The sequence below is a fragment of the Pyrus communis genome, chromosome 16, assembly GCF_041283825.1.
Source record: "Pyrus communis isolate YQ-2024b chromosome 16, ASM4128382v1, whole genome shotgun sequence".
In the NCBI taxonomy this organism is placed as follows: domain Eukaryota; kingdom Viridiplantae; phylum Streptophyta; class Magnoliopsida; order Rosales; family Rosaceae; genus Pyrus; species Pyrus communis.
In genome coordinates, this window is record NC_142580.1 from 25,816,072 (window position 1) to 25,833,743 (window position 17,672).

Genomic DNA, 17,672 nt, shown 5'->3' on the forward strand with positions numbered 1-17,672 from the left:
AACTAGTACCTGCACACAAGAGCAAACAAGGTTAGCAATCAACCTAATAGACTCGGCACAAGTAAGGAAATAAGGTGCCACACACGACACAAAAACAAAACACACACACACGGTGCAAAAAAAATTAAAACAAAACAGAAACTAAACAATTTAAACAAGACTCAAGACAAGGGATTAGCAACTTTGCTAATCCCCGGCAACGGCGCCAAAATTTTGATGTGAATATTATGTTGACACACAAATTAAACCCTATTTGTGACAATTGTAGTAATGAAGTAAGTAGGGATCGTTCTAACCGGGGATTAACTAGGGGTGCTAATCTAATTTGAATTGACTCAAAAACACAAAAACTAAAATTTAATTTGGTCGAATTTGAAAGTGTTTATGACTCCAAATGCTTAAAAACACAAAATAAAACAAATACAAATGACTACGACTCAACAAAATATGGGGGGATTGTGGTTGGATGAATTTAAACTAAATGGGCAGATTGTAAAGAAAATAGATTTTAAGACAAAATTTGGATGAATCAATGGATGATGGGATAGCTAAGGGGTTCTTCTCCACATATGAAATATATGCAACGTAAATCAATTTCCAATTATCAATCCAATAAGTTATGAACCTCGACACTCCAAGTTAATTAGGTCCGCTTAAATTAACCTTCAGATTTCCCTAGAATCATTGAATTGGATGAATATGCATCGCAAACAAATTATTCCTAACAAATTCTCTATATGAACAGCATGATAAAGATATAAGTTAGAATCATTACGTTCTTTGGAAATCATAAGCATCGACAAGGCATTTGTAACTATGAAAAGCATGATACGCTTGCCAGGAATCTACTTAACATGATCGTGACTAGCAACCTTCACTACTTGTGAATATAAATTCATAACGATTAGGTGAAACAAACTTATATCCTAGCATCAAATTCAAGCATGCAAATTAAGCGTGCACTCTCAATCAACATACAAGAATAAGTTCTAAATCAAACGGTTAAGCAAATTGTATTCAAAACTTATGCAACGATAATTGGAAGTAATCAACTTATTTCACATATATAATCATGGTTTCAAATCACCCCCTAGCTAACTAGGGGGTTTAGCCTCTCATGTTCACAAAAAGAAAAATACAATTGAATTTAAACATAAAGCACAAAGGATTGATTACACCTAGAACGCCCAACGAATCCACGTGAATTTCGGCGCGTCCAAGCTCCTCTTTCTCCTTTCTTCTTGCTGCGGCAGTGAGGTTAAATGGTGTTGGTGGATGATTTGCGGGTTTAGGGATGTATTTATGGAGGAAGGATGGTATGGTGGCTGGAATGGAGATGGTGGCAGCACGGCAAAGGGAAAAATGGGAGAGAATGATGGCTATAGGTTGCGGCTGTTAAGAATATTCCCGAGTGAATGGATTGTGAGCGGCTGATGTGGGGAATTCGGTCAATGGCTGAATAGTTTTTTTTTTGTCAATTCCCTCAATGGCAGCGGCTAGGGTGTATTTTAGGTTGAATGTGATTTGCGGCAGTTTTTCAGAATTTGGGTGAATGAGGAATAATTGATTATGGTGAATGGCTAATGGGGGGGGCCACGGCTTGGGCAGTAATATGTGTTAAAAGGGGCTGAATGAATGCTACGGCTTGGATGAAATAAAGGGTTAATGATTAATGAGAACTTGCGGCTGAGATGGGAACTAGAAAGCTTAGGGTTTATTTTTGGATGGGAATTGCGGCTGAAAAATAATAAGAAAAATAAGAAGAGGTCCCTAAGGTGCGGCTAAATGGTGGAAACCCTAGGGTTTTGAAATTCAAACCCTCTTTTATTTTTATTAACTAAAATTCACCTAAAGGCTGCTAGAATTTAGGAAATAAAACTAGAAATTAAAGGGAATGGCTTAATAGGTGCGGCTAGGGTTTAGGGTTAGGATTTGGGCTAGGGCCTTCGTTTTGTGTCCTAAAGCGCCTACAAAGACTTCAAAGTGGCTAGAAAAATACGGACGTTTAAGATTAGGAAAGGTTACCAAAACGGGAAACTTAGGATTAACTTTCCTAAAATAGGAAACCTTGTTTGAGTAGGATTCCTCGTTTTGGTAAGAATTCATCATTGGAGTAGGAATTCGTCCTTTCTTCAAGTCTTCAACTCATTCATTCCTCTTTCGCTCCAAAAGACTCCAATTTGCATCTTCTTGCACACTTTGGCCTTATAATCTGAAAATACACAAAAGTGGCCTTAAACACTAAAATAACTAAATAAACACAACATAAATGCACGAGAACAAGCTAATTAAGTCGCATGAATATGCTCCTATCATTAAGCAACCTAAAAAAAGTCTCCACCTCTTTTGGACGCCCTTCCCCAATAGGGGGTTCAGTAAACGGACCAACACCTTCTTCTGTTAATGGTTGGACAAATATATCATTAAGAAAATCATGCATACTAGTCACCTCATCTCATGTTTCTTCTTCTCCAATTGCCACATTTTGCTCTCCAATGTTGGGCTCACCATGATGTCACCACTAAGCGTTTTTATAATCTTTATCCATATCATACAATATAAGATGTTCAACAATAGTGTTCATAACAAAAGTATATTGATTACAACATCTTTTTCAAGGACATCTAAACTTATTGGGGCCAACACCATATGCAACCGCTTGATCCAAAAATATATTAATTCTAGCTGTATAAGCTTCCAAATTTCGGGTATCGTCAACCAACTCTTGTCCATGTTTTACCACTTTACGAGGGTAAAATATTACGTTGACACTAAGATCCCGACAATCTTTCAATCCCTACCATGTAGGCAAAACTATTAGAATTTTCAATTTCTATCTTTCAACCCTCAAACTCTATCACGATTGCAATCTTTTAATTTCCAACACCTATTGTAATAGAAACAAATTAAAATAACAACAAAAAGTTATCAAAATTCTGCTCATCTAGTCTTGATTGTTTGTTAAATTCAAGTTTTGAATATCCTCATAACAATTAGAGTGCAAAAAATTAATTTAACATAATATATTCATATATTACTAAATATTATCAGTTTATGTTATATTTTATATTGTTAATTTAACATAAATGCTTATAAATATATTCATTTTCATTTTCTCATGACAATTCAAGTGACAAAATTAATTAATTTGGCTAAATATTTATTAATTTAACATAAATAGTAGAAATTTATCTAAATACTTAAACTAAAAATTTTAAATAAATAAACTTGTGTATTATACAATTTAAAAATTAAGGAATTTAGTGATAGAAACCTGAATTATGGAAGAATTCCGTCGTTGATCAATTCTTTATGTACTCAACTAGCTTAATTAAAATCCCTACAAAATTAAATTGTAAATAAAAATTAAAAATAAGAGGAGAAAATAAAAATACTAGAAGCAAGAAAAACTTACTGTGGAGAAGAACGAATTAATGAAGTTGGAAGAACAATTAAGAAAGATGTGAGAGAGGAAGAAGAAAACACGAGGGAGGGTTTATAAATTGGAAGAACAAATAAGAAAGATGCAAGAGAGGAAGAAGAAAACACGGGGAAGGTATATAAACCCCACCAATCTATCATCTAAAACCGACGTTATGTTTCAAAATATTTTAAAAAATTAAAATCTATGTTGGCTACAACCGACACCGGCTTTCAAAATATTAAAAAAAATCATTAGTGTGGGGTGGAAGCGACACCAGTCTTCTTTTAACCGATACTAACTTTATGTCGGTTACAAGCGACACAGTTTTTAATTTATGCGACACCACTAATTAAAAAATATTAAAATTTATGTTGGTTATAAGTGACATTAATAGTTTATGTCGGTTATAAGCGACATAGACAATTTATGTTGGTTATAACTGACAGTAATTCTGACACAATGTTAAGTGGGTGTCCAAAAATGTCTTATCTGCCACTATGTTGTATAAAACCGACACCAACCACCGACACAATAAGGTCCTTTTGTAGCAGTGATATATATACACTATAAAAAAATTAAATTAAATAGTTATTTAATTTTATATGTCCAATTTTATTAATTGATCTCAATTGATTTCTCATTAATGCTCAAAAGATAGGTAATAGGTAAGGATGATAGGATTTGAACCTGTGACATTTTGTACCCAAAACAAATGCGCTACCAAACTGCGCTACATCCTTTTCAATTAGTCTACAGTGTTGAAAACAAAATGAATAATTAAAGCTGTAATTGATAAATGAGAGCAGCCAAGTAGAAAAGTAACCCATCTTTACAAATAATTTCCAAGGGCAAAAGAAAAGATTAAACAAAAATAAATCATGGTGGTGGAAATTAGACTTGGCAATTTCTTACACGACCCGTTAACACGATACGTAAACGACACGAAAATAACGGGTTTCGGTTCAACACGATAACTAATCGGGACATTAACGGTTCACACGATAAGAACCCTTTATTAATGGGTCCTCAACAGGTTTACTCGAAGGTGACACGTAGGTAACCCATTTAGACACATTAAGAAAAAAGTTATTTTGATTTTAATTTTTTATACTAAAAAAACTTACTATAAAATACATATGTGTGTATATATATTTATTGTATATTATGTCACATCCCAGTCAGCATAGTAAGATATTGTCCGAGCATAGTAAGATATTGTCCGCTTTGGGCCACGACTTCATGATTTTGTTCTTGGGCTTCCACCCAAAATGTGTCTTACTATAGGGAGTTGGGCATGTACATATAAGGCACATCACCCTCTCCCCTAGGCGATGTGGGATCTTACAATCCACCCCCCATAGGGGCCCGACGCCCTCGTCAGCACAATTCCGGCTGAGGAGTGGCTTTGATACCAAATTGTCACATCCCAGTCTGTATAGTAAGATATTGTCTGCTTTGGGCCACGCCCTCATGGTTTTGTTCCTGGCTACCACCCAAAACGTGTCTTACTATAGGGAGGTGGGCGTATACATATAAGGCACGTCACCTCCCCTGCCCCGAGCGATGTGGGATCTTACATATTAAATATGTATTAATGTATTATTATTCTATATAAATTAAAAAAAATTTAAGTTATACTTATTTGTTTATTTTTATAGTTTACTATCGACAAAGAGTGAAATTAAAAAATTATAAAACACATTAAAACCTAATGAAAACATCGTCATTATAACTTTTGAAGACAATATATCAAGCCAAAATTCCAATACCATCTCCCTTGGTGATTGATCAAAATTGAAGGGTTTTATGGTAAAAAAAAGTGCAAGGTTGCTCAATCTTGAAACGCAACTCCCTTCATTTTACATATCCTTGAACATTTGGTATTTTGTATGTGACTACCCATTCCAATTTTCATTATAATTTTCTCCTCGAGTATGTAACGTGATGATTATGCCCTCAATGGCTTAGTGACGTGGATGTACATATGCAGTTTTAAATTATCTTCCTCATTATCGTAATTAAATTGTGATTGAAATCACGAGTACGTTGACGTGAGTTAGACTCGAATCGGAGTCGTAACGAGAAAGTGTGTTGATGCACAAAATCGGCGAGGACTTTGGTACAACAGAAAGTGTCAAGTTTGTGAACTTCGCTAGATTACTCTGGTCACTAGTGTGGAAAAGTATGTAAATGGATAGAGACAGGGAAGCAAACAGCACAAGATGTACGTGGTTCACCTAGATTGGCTACGTCCATGGAGTAGAGGAGTTCTCATTAGTTGTGAAGGGTTTACACAAATACATAGGTTCAAGATCTCCTTTAGTGAGTTCTAGTGAATAGTTTAGTACAAATGACATTAGGGATTATTGTGGGAGAATGATCCTCTTTTATAGAAGAGAGTTTCTAGCTTTGTTCTGACATTAACACGTGTCGTGATGTGATTGGCCTCTGATATCGACACGTGTTGCGCTGAAATTGGTCTTTGATATTGACACTTGTCATGTTGTGATTAGCCTCCTGGTTGAAGGGAAACTCTTGTGGATCCTTGATGGTATACTATTGATCGGTGCTCAGTAGTTTCGAGATTGGTCAAGTATGGTACAAACAGTGCTCCCCTAAGTTGCCGACTGAGGGAAGCTCTTCGGTTGGGGACTTGCAAGATCCAAGCCATTGAGTAATCGCAAAACTTCTAAGTACTGAAGCATGACACCATTTTCACTTACCTCTGCCCCATAGGTAGATGTGGCCTCTTCTCTGGAAATACTTTTCCTCGATCCAGGAATGGTATCTTTAGCTGATGTTGATGCGCAAGGTAATGTATCATTTTCATTTGAAGCTTACTTGTAGTTTTGGGCTTCGTCAAGTGCAATACAAACCCTATAGTAGGAGTCCCCCAAGTCTCTAAGCGAGGAGATCTGCCGAAAGAGGTGACAGACAAGGTAAGCAATTAGAGTTCTAAGCAATCAGCCTTAGATCGGAAGCTTGATCTCGAGTTCTGGTTGATTGTTCTCCTTCTTCTTGTCTCTCATTCAACACTAAGGACAAAGAAAAGGATAGGGAGAAGAGATGATATGAGATACTCTTATTTTTTGAGAAGTAATGGATGAATCGGCACGTGCTTTGTTGTACTTGTTGACTTTCCACAGGTGTATTCTTGAACTGGGCTGGAGGGTTTCCTAGTTTCCTCCAAAGGAGCGAGTCAACTCCAGAATTTGAGGGTCAAAACAAGTCCGTCAAATCTGGAGTATGTTCGATCTTGATGATATGGGATACTTCTGCTTTTTGACAAAGTAGTGGATGTGGTCTCACGAGGCTTTGTTCTTTGATGATGGTGCTAGCAAAAGGCTGTTGAGGCTTCTCGATCTCTTTAATTAGAGCAACGATACTGAGTTTGGATTTGACTTAGACTTCTCCGTCTGGATTGTGAGGTTCTACAGGAAGGGCATTATGCTGTGGTGATATGTTCTAGCTCGTCGTTGAACCTTCTGCTTCAATCTCTTCTATAGTAGAAATGGTGCGCAACCTTTTTATTTAAATGGTCCTTCAAAGCACTACTTCCCAGCGACTCATCCATGCTTGGCAGTGATGCGAGAATTATACGCACACAAATTAAACCCTCTTTTTGTCAATTGTAGTATATGTATAAGTAGGGATCGTTCTGGACCGGGGATTAGGAGGGATTGTTAATCACTTGGATTTGACTCAAAAACGTAAAAACACAATATAAAACACTATACTAGACTCAAAGAATGCAAAACTAAACTTTAAAACACTCAAGCAAACTAAAAGACTCAAAACAGCACAAACTCACTCAAATCTGCCTAAAAACCACTTTCTGGGCAGTTTTGAGTATAAACACAAATTTGGACGAAATTAAGTTGTAACTTGACTCAAGACTCTTAAAAACTCAAACTAAATGTAATTCTAACTAATCTAACACTTTAAAATAAATGGGGGATTGGTTTTGACGAATTTAAAACTAAAACAGAAACTTGGAAACAAAACAGAATGTAAAGATGAATGTGATGATATTGAATGGATTGAAGCTAGCTAGAGGGTTCATCTCCATACATGTTATACTTGCATAATAAAAAGATTTCCAATTGCATTTCAATAAATTATGAAACTCATCACCCCGGGTCAATTAGGTCCGCTTAAATTAACCGTCAAGTTTTCCTTAAGTTAATGAATTGGATGGGTTAGCGCAACGCAATTCACTACATTCTCCAAAAGTCCTTTACGTGAACAGCACAATAAAGATACAATCAAAGATCATTAAGCATTATGAAAACTATAAGTGTTGACGAGGCATTCGTTACTATGATGAGCATGAAACTCGTGCCAAGAATTCATTTAACGCGATTGTTTATAAGCAACCTCCACTACTTGTGAATATAAGTTCATAACGATTAGGTGAAACTCACTTATATTCTAGCGTCATATTCATGCATGAAAATTAAGCGTGCACTCTCAATAAACATACATAAATAAGTTATCAATCAAACGGTTAAACAAATTGAATCCACAACTTATGAAACGCAATTAGAAGTAATCAAATCAAAATGCAAGCATAAACATTTATTTCAAATCCCCCCTAGCCAAGGGGGGTTTAGTACCTCATGGTACAAAACAAAGAGAATCAAAGAAACACCTAAACATTCCAACAACTCAAACTTGAATTGTATGAACGTTTAGGCCCTCTTCTCTTCCATTCCTCATTCGTACAAAACAAAGAGTATTGAAATTAAACATTGAAATCAAAGAAACACCTAAACATTCCAACAACTCAAACTTGAATTGTATGAATGTTTAGGCACTCTTCTCTTCCTCTTCGTTGTAGCACAAGGTCTAAGGATAGTTTGATGGTGTGAATGGTTTGGGTAGTGGTGAAAATGGAAGGATGGTGTTTGGATTGTAAGGGATGGCATGGCACAAAGGAGTTTGATGTCTACATTCTGAAATGGAAGAAGTGTGTTAAAATGAATGCAATGGATGCTTATTTATAGGTGAAATGAGGGGAACATGACAGCTAGGAGGGAATGTGGCTGCATGTTTGAATGATTAAAGGATGCATGTGGGTTGGAAATGCATGTGCAATGAATATGTGGCTGCATGTGCAAGGGAACAATCTGAAAATGCATGTGAAAGCATGTGAAAGCTGGAATTGGGATGGGTAGCCACGGCAATGAGAGGTTTGTGCATGTGGAGTGCTTGATTGAATGAGTAATGCACGGGTTGGCTGATTAGAACTAGGGTGAATGGTGTGTTGGATGTGCATGTGAATTAAAGCTAGGTTGAATTAATTAAAGAGATTGCATGTGAGTTGGATATGTGGCTGAAATAAACAAAGAGTGAGGGGAATGATATGCACGGTTTTGGGAGAAAGGTGAATGAATGTGCATGTTTTGCACGGCAAAGGGGAATGGGTGATGTGTGATTGAATGATTAAAGTGCATGTGGGTTGTTTTAAAGGATGGAATGCATGTGAATATGCTGGAAATATAGGGAACTCACGGCATGGGCTTGTTGTTGGTGAAAATGTGGCTGAATGGTTTAATTAATGGGAGTGTATGTTTGAATGATTAAAGGGACATGTGGGGGTGGAAATGATGAATGAAATGCATGTGAATGACAGCTAGATATGTTGATGAATGCATGTGACTTGTTTGTGGTGAGTGAATGCATGTGCAAAGCTGGAAATGCAATGGGAACTCACGACATTGGCAGATTTTGATGTGTGAATGGGAATTTGAATGTTTAAGATGTAAATGTGGGTTAATTAATTAAGTGTATGATATGATAAGTGAATGATATGATAAATGAATGATAAGTGTATGATATGATAAGTGGTGAATGATAAGTGGTGAATGATAAGTAATGATATGTGGGAGTGTGGCTGAAATGAAGGAGTGGAATGTTGGAATGTTATGCACGACTAAGGATATAGGAAAGGTTTAAATGTCCTAAAACTAAAGGGAACAAGGTTCCAACACTTTGGTCTTCAATTAGGTCTTCAATTTCGTCCAACATTTTGGCTCCAAGCATAAGCTATCCATCCTTAGCCCAAAAGTGCTCCAAAAGTCTCCAAAATGCATCTTTTTGCTCCTTTAGCCCTTTGGACCTACAAACACACGAAAATAGCTTAAAGTACTAAAATAACTAAAGAAACATAACGTAAATGCACGAGAACAAGCCATTTAAGTCGCATGAATATGCTCCTATCAGGCAGCTTCAGTGTAAAAAGCCAATATCGTACCAACTGTTCTAAGGTATGTGCCGAATGAGTTCATGACCTTGACAGCAGTTGAGGATGAGTACTCGAGAGCAATGCTAGGCAAGCAACCAGGCAAAGGTTCCAAGCAATCAATCCCAGATCGGAAGTTTGATTTTAGGTTCCGACTGATTGCATTCTTTCTCCTTATCATGCAGGTAAAAGGAAGGGCAAGGGAAAAGAGAGGGAAAAAGCATGATATTGAGTACTCTTGCTTTCAACCCTGATGATATGAGATATTCTTGCTTTGATGTGGCTGGTCAGTAGAGGTATTATCAAGGGAGAAGAAAACGGAGTATTTCGAGAGGCTAGATTGGGAGTACCCTTTCGGATGTGAGGAAGGGCTGAGCATTTTTTGGCAGGTCTGCCAGGCTGTGGAGGATAGAGGTCGACATATATAGGAATTGTCCCAACAGCGAGTAGTAATGTTGTTCCTTTACCCTTCTTGGTCGAAGCAACGTAGTGGCCGCTACAAGATTCACGTGTTTTAACTTTATCAAAGCACTTTGAAAAAGTGGTCTGTGGTATCCAGAAAGCTGATGTTGCGTGTGAGGATTGTGGACAAATTTTATCTAAGGAAATTTGGCTCTCGAAGTTCGGGGAACCTCTTTGATTTCTGAACAGGCAATCTTGTTAGGGATCTAGTTCTCGAGATTAGGAGAGCGGTGCCTCTTCGATTTCTGAGCAAGCAATCTTGTTGGGAGTGCTTTCTTAGATGTGAAGAAAGGTTGGGCATTTTTGCAAGTCTGCTTTGCCACGGTGCACGGAGGTTGACACACATAAGGATTTTCCAATTATCAAGCAATGGTGTTGTTCCTTTACCCTTGTGGGTAATAATAGGGTAGCTGGACTTTCAAAATTTACGCGTCTTAACTTTGTCAGAGTTCTTTGGCAAAGTTATTCTTGGTTTCCGAGGAACTGATGTCGCGTGTGAAGATTACTAATAAATCTTACTCGGGGAAATCTGCTTCTTGAAATTCGAAGAGTGGTGCCTCTTTGATTTTTGAACAAACAGCTCTATTGCCCTTTCTTTTATAGGGGCACCAATTGTGTTCAAGAAGTAAGTTCAGAAAGTTACTGCTTGTAGGAATTCTTCCTTTATTTTCGTACTTCTGAGACTTACTGTACCTTTTTTTTTCTTCATCTTTTCTAAGAATGTCTAGCCCGTCTGACCGTCGTTTGGACTTGAATGCTGTGGAAGAGGTAGCCATGTCTCCTCAGGATAACATATGGCGCCCATCCTTCTTATCTCCTACTGGTCCCCTTATTATTGGGGACTCTACGATGAAAAATGATATGACCGCTGCGGTGGTAGCCAAGAATTTCTCACTCCCAAAGACAACAGACTCCTTTCCAAACGGTCCAATGAGTTGGCTGTTAAGGATTCTCTGGCTTTCAGTGTTCAGTGTGCGGGTTCTGTGTCTAATATGGCCCAACGCCTATTTGCTCGAACCCGCCAAGTTGAATCGTTGGCAGCTAAAGTGATAAGTCTCAAATAGGAGATCATAGGGCTTAAGCATGAGAATAAACAGTTGCACATGCTTGCACATAACTATGCTACAACCATGAAGAGACAGCTTGACCAGTTACAGGAATCCGAGGGTCAGATTTTAAATGATCATCAGAGGTTTGTGAGTTTGTTCGAAAGGCATTTATTGCCTTCGTCCTCTGGGGCTATACCACGTACTGAAGCTCCAAATGTTCAACCTTCGGTGCCTTCTCTTTCTTAGGTTCTGCCCAGTACTGAGGCTCCGAATGACCACTTTCCGGTGCCTTCTATTTCTGAGGCTTTGCCGAGTACTGAGACTTTTCTTGAGCAACCTTTGTGAAGGCCCCCTCCTGTTTGTTTGTTTTGATTCATGTGTATGCACGCATTTGTAATTTATCGAGGATATCAATAAATAAACTTTACTTCATTCAACGTGTTGCGTTAAATACACTAAGGCATCCTTCACTAAGTTCTTTGAATTTTTTCTTTTGTTAAAGTTTGCTTGATGAAGCTTCGTGGATGGATCCTATAGGTTAAAACAGTGTTCCCCTAATTTCCCGAGTGAGGAAAGCTTCTCGGTTTGGGTCTTGAAAGATCTAAGTCACTGAGTAGTCGTGATCCTTCTGAGTACCATGGTGCAGTAGCATATGGTAGGAGTCCCCCAAGTCTCCGGTTAAGGGAGTTGACGAATGAGGTGTCTTGCTAGTAGCCAATTTTCCAAACAAGACTTCGCCAGTTTCCTTTCTAAGTGGTTGCCCAAAACTCCTCCTTCATATATATTTGGTATGAAAGTTGTTAGGCCCAAAGAAGGGGAGGCATAGGCCCCTTTCTTTCTTTCTTTCTTTCTTTTTTTTATTTTTTTTTATTTTTTTTTTATTTTTTTTGAACTTTCAAATTTTCGAAATTTTTTTTTTCGAATTTTTGAATTTTTGAAATTTTTTTATTTTATTAAATAGGTGAAGCTTTGATGTTCAAGCTTTGTAAGTGAAGCTTTTGTATTGAAGCTTTGTAGGTGAAACTTTTGTGTTGAAGCTTTTGTGTTGAAGCAGCTTTGTAGGTGAAGCTTTTGTGTTGAAGCTTTTGTATTGAAACTTTGTAGGTGAAGCTTTGGTGTTGAAGCTTTTGTGTTGAAGCTTTGTAGGTGAAGCTTTGGTGTTGAAGCTTTTGTGTTGAAGCTTCGTAGGTGAAGCTTTTGTTAGGCACCATAAATTGATTTTGCTTCACACTATCTTGATCAAGAGTGTGTAAAGTTTTTGAGAATTGTTGTTGCTCTCCATTGATGAAGCTTTGTTTGATGTTGAAGCTTTGTAGGTGAAGCTTTTGTTGGGCACCATAAATTGATTTTGCTTCACACTATCTTGATCAAGAGTGTGTGAAGCTTTTGAGAATTGTAGTTGCTCTCCATTGATGAAGCTTTGTTTGATGTTGAAGCTTTGTAGGTAAAGCTTTTGTGTTGAAGCTTTGTGTTGGTCATCATAAATTGATTTTGCTTCACACTATCTTGATCAAGAGTGTGTGAGGCTTTTGCATTTGTTGTTGCCCTTCATTTGTTGAAGCTTTTGTTGGCACCATAAATTGGTTTTGCTTCACACTATCTTGATCAAGAGTGTGTGAAGCTTTTGAGATTTGTAGTTGTCTTCCATTGGTGAACTTGCAATGTTCACACAATTTTTTTTTTTTTTTTGGATTTTTTTTTTCTTTTTTGGATTTTTTTTTTTTTTTGTCGAAGTGGGGGAACTGAAAATTTTAAGTTTGAAACTCCCTAGCTTGTGTGGAAGTTTGAGGACTTTCCATGTGGGGCTTTCTCATGGTTTGAATTTGAATTTTGAATTTCTTTGGTCCTGTTGAACTTATATAAGAAGGATAAGTTTCCACTCTTTACCTTGCCTTCATTTGCTTATTTTGTAGTAATTTTGGAAGACACAGTGTTCTCTAGTTGAGAGAGATTCTGGCATTGCTTTGCACCATCTTCAGGTCAGTAGTCTTCTCCACTAAATCGCATGCTTTCATTCCTGTTGAATTGTTTAAATGTTCATGTATTTGGTTGAGAACATGATGAACTGGTTGAGCTTTTCTTCATGCCCTAGGAACTTCCTTATGTTGCGATCTTTCATGTAGTGATAGAGTTTGTTTCTGTTTGTTGTAGATGTCAGAGTCTGGAAGTCCTAGTGATGAGGGCTCCCCTAGCTCTAGCTCTAGGTTTGAGCTTGCAATGTTGGAGTCTTTAGGGCCTTTGTTGGGGTCTTGTACAAAAGAAACGTTGGATGATCTTCGTAATTGTCAAACCTTAGCCAATATTGGTTCTTCCTCCTTTATGTCAGTGGGTGAGGGGGTTGTTTTTTACGCCATACCCATATTTCGCTTTGAGTTCACAGTGGACCATTTAGAGAAAAACTTGTTAGATAGCGAAAAGCAGCTTGAGGCCCTAAGGCAGTCATGTAGTATCCCCCGCAGTGTAGGAATGCGTTTAGTACATCATGAAGAATTGCCCTCTGAGCCCCCCACGGGTTATGTTATGTTTTGTAACCAAATATTATTGACCTTAGGGGTGAAGCTGCCTTTGCACTCGTGGTTGCAACAGGTGCTATCTTTTATTGGATATGCGCCTGGGCAGCTTAATCCTGATTTTTGGGATACCTTGATTGGGTTTTATATAATTTAGATGGAATATGGGTTAGGTGAGCCTTCCTTCCATCAGTGGCACTACTGCTATAAGATGCGCCTGGTGAAAGCGTGCCCTGGGTATTCCGAGTGTGCATGTTGGAGTGAGAGAAAGCGTATTGTCTTTGGTAAGAAAAAGGCATACTGCATTTGCAAAATCGTTGGTGCTTTCTTTATAATAATTGGAAGCATGTTAGGGGTGTCACGCATGAGCGACGTGTTCTTACTCACTTCCAGATTGTAAGTTGTAATGTATCCATTGTTCGCATTGTTTGCTATTTGTTGTGATTTCTTCTTGTGTCTAACATTTTCCTTCATGCTGTAACGCGAGACATTGTCCAGATTGGAGTTGACTGATGTAGAGAAGGTGTTAAGGGTGCCTAATGAGGATAGAAATTTGGGCAAGCTAAGACCTTTGTTTCGAAACCAGCCCCAAGTGTCGGAGTGCCAGAGACGAGAAAGTAAGTTGTAACCTTCATTTCGCCCCCTCTTTCTTTTACAAAGTTGCATTCTTTACTTTGATTTTTCTTGTTTTGTGGAGAAAGTGAGCAAGAAAAGGGGGATTAGCACCAAGAAAGGGAAATCACCCATGTTAGTTCTCGTAGACGACATTTTGTTTCATAAGGGAGCTCGTAAACACCGGGTGAGGCCAGCCCCTAGACCTAAGTCACAAGAGAAGGTCCTCAAGATTACTACCTCAAAGAAAGCTGAAGCTGAGGCTATCGGGTGTGCTGCTGCCATAGTTGCAGGGGAGGAGAGACGATTGTTGCCTCCTCTTTTTACCATTGATCACATCTTTCCTTCAACCATGGAGTCCACTGACCAAGAAGTTGACCCTAGCTCTGGCCGTAAAAGGAAGTATAAGGAAGAGGTTGGCATCATCCATTGGAAGGATTTGAAGGTTGTCATGCAACCAAGTAGTTTTAGGTATGTCAATAATTGCCTGGTAAGACGTCGATCCACTATTGATGAGCTTGGCGAGCCGCTAGATGAGAACGAATTAGATCGTGACCGGATGATGAGGCTATCTTCTTATGTAAGTGTTATTCTATCATTTCTTTATTTTCTTCCCTCTTTTTCTTGATAGTGACGATCATCTTGTTATGTAGGTCATGATTGAGTACGACGATAGATTACGAGAGGTCGAGCGGTACAAGGCAAAGTTTAAAGAGAATAACCAGCTTGTGAATGATGCCAGAAAAACGAGCAAAGCTTTGGCTGAGGCCATCCGCCTCAAAGATCAACAATTTGAGAGTTCGAAGAGGCGAAATGGTGAAAACGTGAAGCTCAAGAAACAACTGGAGGGGACTGGGAAATAGTGGGAGACAACTATCCTCGAAGTTTCCAAGGTTAAAGGGGAGTTGGATAGTGCCTTGGTTGAAGTTTCTGATCTAAAGAGGAGTATCCTAACTAAGAGGGACGCTACCTTTCAAGAGTACTTAGGTTCCCAGGCCTTTCACAATGCCTTTATACCTCACTGCATCCGGGCAACTAATTTTGAGAAAAGAAATGGATGGTCGTCCTTGAGCATTATGATAATGGAAGCATTATAAGAAAGTACCATGATGAGATGGATGAATGCCGATAAAGAGGTGAAGCCTTCGTCCTCGCAATTGATCCTAGTAGTGAGGATGACTCTGATAATGAGGCTAGTGTCGGTGAACAGTTTCGGGAGAGTGAGGATGGTTCTGGAGATGCCGAGGATGGTGGTGATGGCGATGGGGTTGAAACACAGAGTGATATTGTCAAGGGTTCGGCATCATATAAGGATGACTCATAGTGCCCTCTTTTTCTGCATGTATTCTGAATGTACTAGTTTATTGTTTGTGTGGCATGTGCCATGTTGTAAGCCTGAGGGTTTTTTGTTTATGTATGTTTATGACCTTGTATTGTGCGCTTTGATGTTAATTGCCAAGTATTTGTACTATCATTGATAAATGTTTGGCTATGTTTGAATAGATCCCTTGTTTGGATATAAGTCATGTTGTAAGCATTCGTGTTGAAGCTTCAAACCTGAGCGTTTCAGTGATAGGGATGTAAGAGAGTTAGGACCAAGTTGTCTAAATCACCTCTTTATTGAATTGATGCTAAATGGCCTTCATTACATAAGATGCTGAATGGCCGTAGTTCAACACTTGTATAGTGTGAGTCTACTTGCAATAGTACTTCAAGTGATCAGGGTTCCATGGATGGCCAAAGGTCTTGCCATCGGAGCTCCTGAGCATGTAAGAGCCAGGGCAACTGATGCCAATAACTTCAAATGGTCCATCCCAATTTGGGCTAAGCATGTCTTCGCTCGGGACTTTGTCGCAGAGTAATATTTTCTTCAATACCCAGTCCCCCACTTTGAAAGACGAAGTTTGACTCTTGAGTCATAGTAGTTGGAGATGCGCTGCTTGTAAGTGAGATTCCTCAAGTGAGCTTGGTTTCTGTGTTCCTTGACTAGATCCAAGTTGAGGGTGAGTTGTTTGTCATTTTCACTTTGCATGTAGTTTTGGACTCGAAATGTTGCTTACTTAAGCTCAACTGGGACAACTGCTTTGTACCAAAGGTAAGTGAGAATAGAGTTTCTCTTGTTGAAGTCCTATATGAAGTGCGATATGACCATAGAACTTGGGGTACGAATTCTGGCCAACAACCTTTAGCCTTGTCCAAGTTGGTTTTCAGAGTGCACTTGATTATTTTGTTGATGGCCTCAATCCGTCCGTTAGACTGGGGATAAGCTGGGGAGGCAAAACATAAGTTGATGTTGAACTTAGAACAAAACATCCTGAACTTCTTGTTGTTGAACTGTCGCCCATTGTCTGTGACAAGCGCATTGGGAATGCCAAATCTGCAAAGGATGTTATTCCATGCGAAATCTTCTATTTTGGCCTCGGTAATGGTTGCCAAGTGTTCTACTTCGGCCCACTTTGTGAAGTAGTCAACTGCAACGGTTGCATAGCGGACCTTGCCCTTCCCTGCAGGCATTGGGCTGATCAAATCAAGTCCCCATGGATGAAGGCCAAGGGCTGATCATAGGAGTGAGGGGCTCAGGAGGAGAGTGAGGAATAGTTGCATAGCGTTGACACTTATCACATGAGCGGGATATTCTGATGGCACCTTGGTGGAGTGTTGTCCAGTAATATCCTTGGCGAAAAGCCTTGTGTGCTAGGGATCAAGATCCAGCATGATCTCTGCAAACACCTTCATGTATTTCTCGAAGGACAATTTCCGCTTCTGCAAGTGTGAGGCACTATAAGTATGGTAGGTTAAAACCTCGCTCGTAAAGTTGGTCATTAATGATCAGGTAGCGGGTAGAGTTGTATTGAATCTGCTTAGCTTGGACTTTATCATTTAAGAGGGTGCCATAAGCAAGGAATTTATAAATCGGGGTGATCCAACTATCCCCTTGTTGCAAGTTGCACACTTCTGCGACCACGGTGCTTGGTGCTGCCAACAATTCGACATGAATTTTTCTCCCAATCTTGTCTTCCACTGCTTAGGCGAGGCGAGCCAAAGCGTTTGCATGACTATTTGCCGCTCGAGGGACTTGGGTGATCTGGTAGTTGAAGTGCTTGAGCAAAAGCTGAGTCAAAGAAGTTAGTGTTTGAAGAATTTTATCATAATCCTTCTTGTTGAACTTGTTGAGGTTCCCTCCACATAAAATTTGAATGATCACTCCCACCTGGATTGTAAGTGTTGGAAAACAAGTTGTTCCTTGATTGATTATGGCCAAGATAACCCCAAGCATTGACATTATCCCAACCTCCATTCTCAATTAATTGAGGATGTTGATTAGTTTGATATCCTTGCCTATAGGCCACACCAAATGTACCAACTCTTTG

At 38.8% G+C, this 17,672-nt stretch overlaps 1 pseudogene; it reads left to right on the forward strand.

Annotated features, from left to right (window-relative positions):
* Positions 1-11,260: 11,260 nt before the first annotated feature.
* On the forward strand, positions 11,261-15,625 carry LOC148690190 (uncharacterized; annotated as a pseudogene).
* Positions 15,626-17,672: the final 2,047 nt, after the last annotated feature.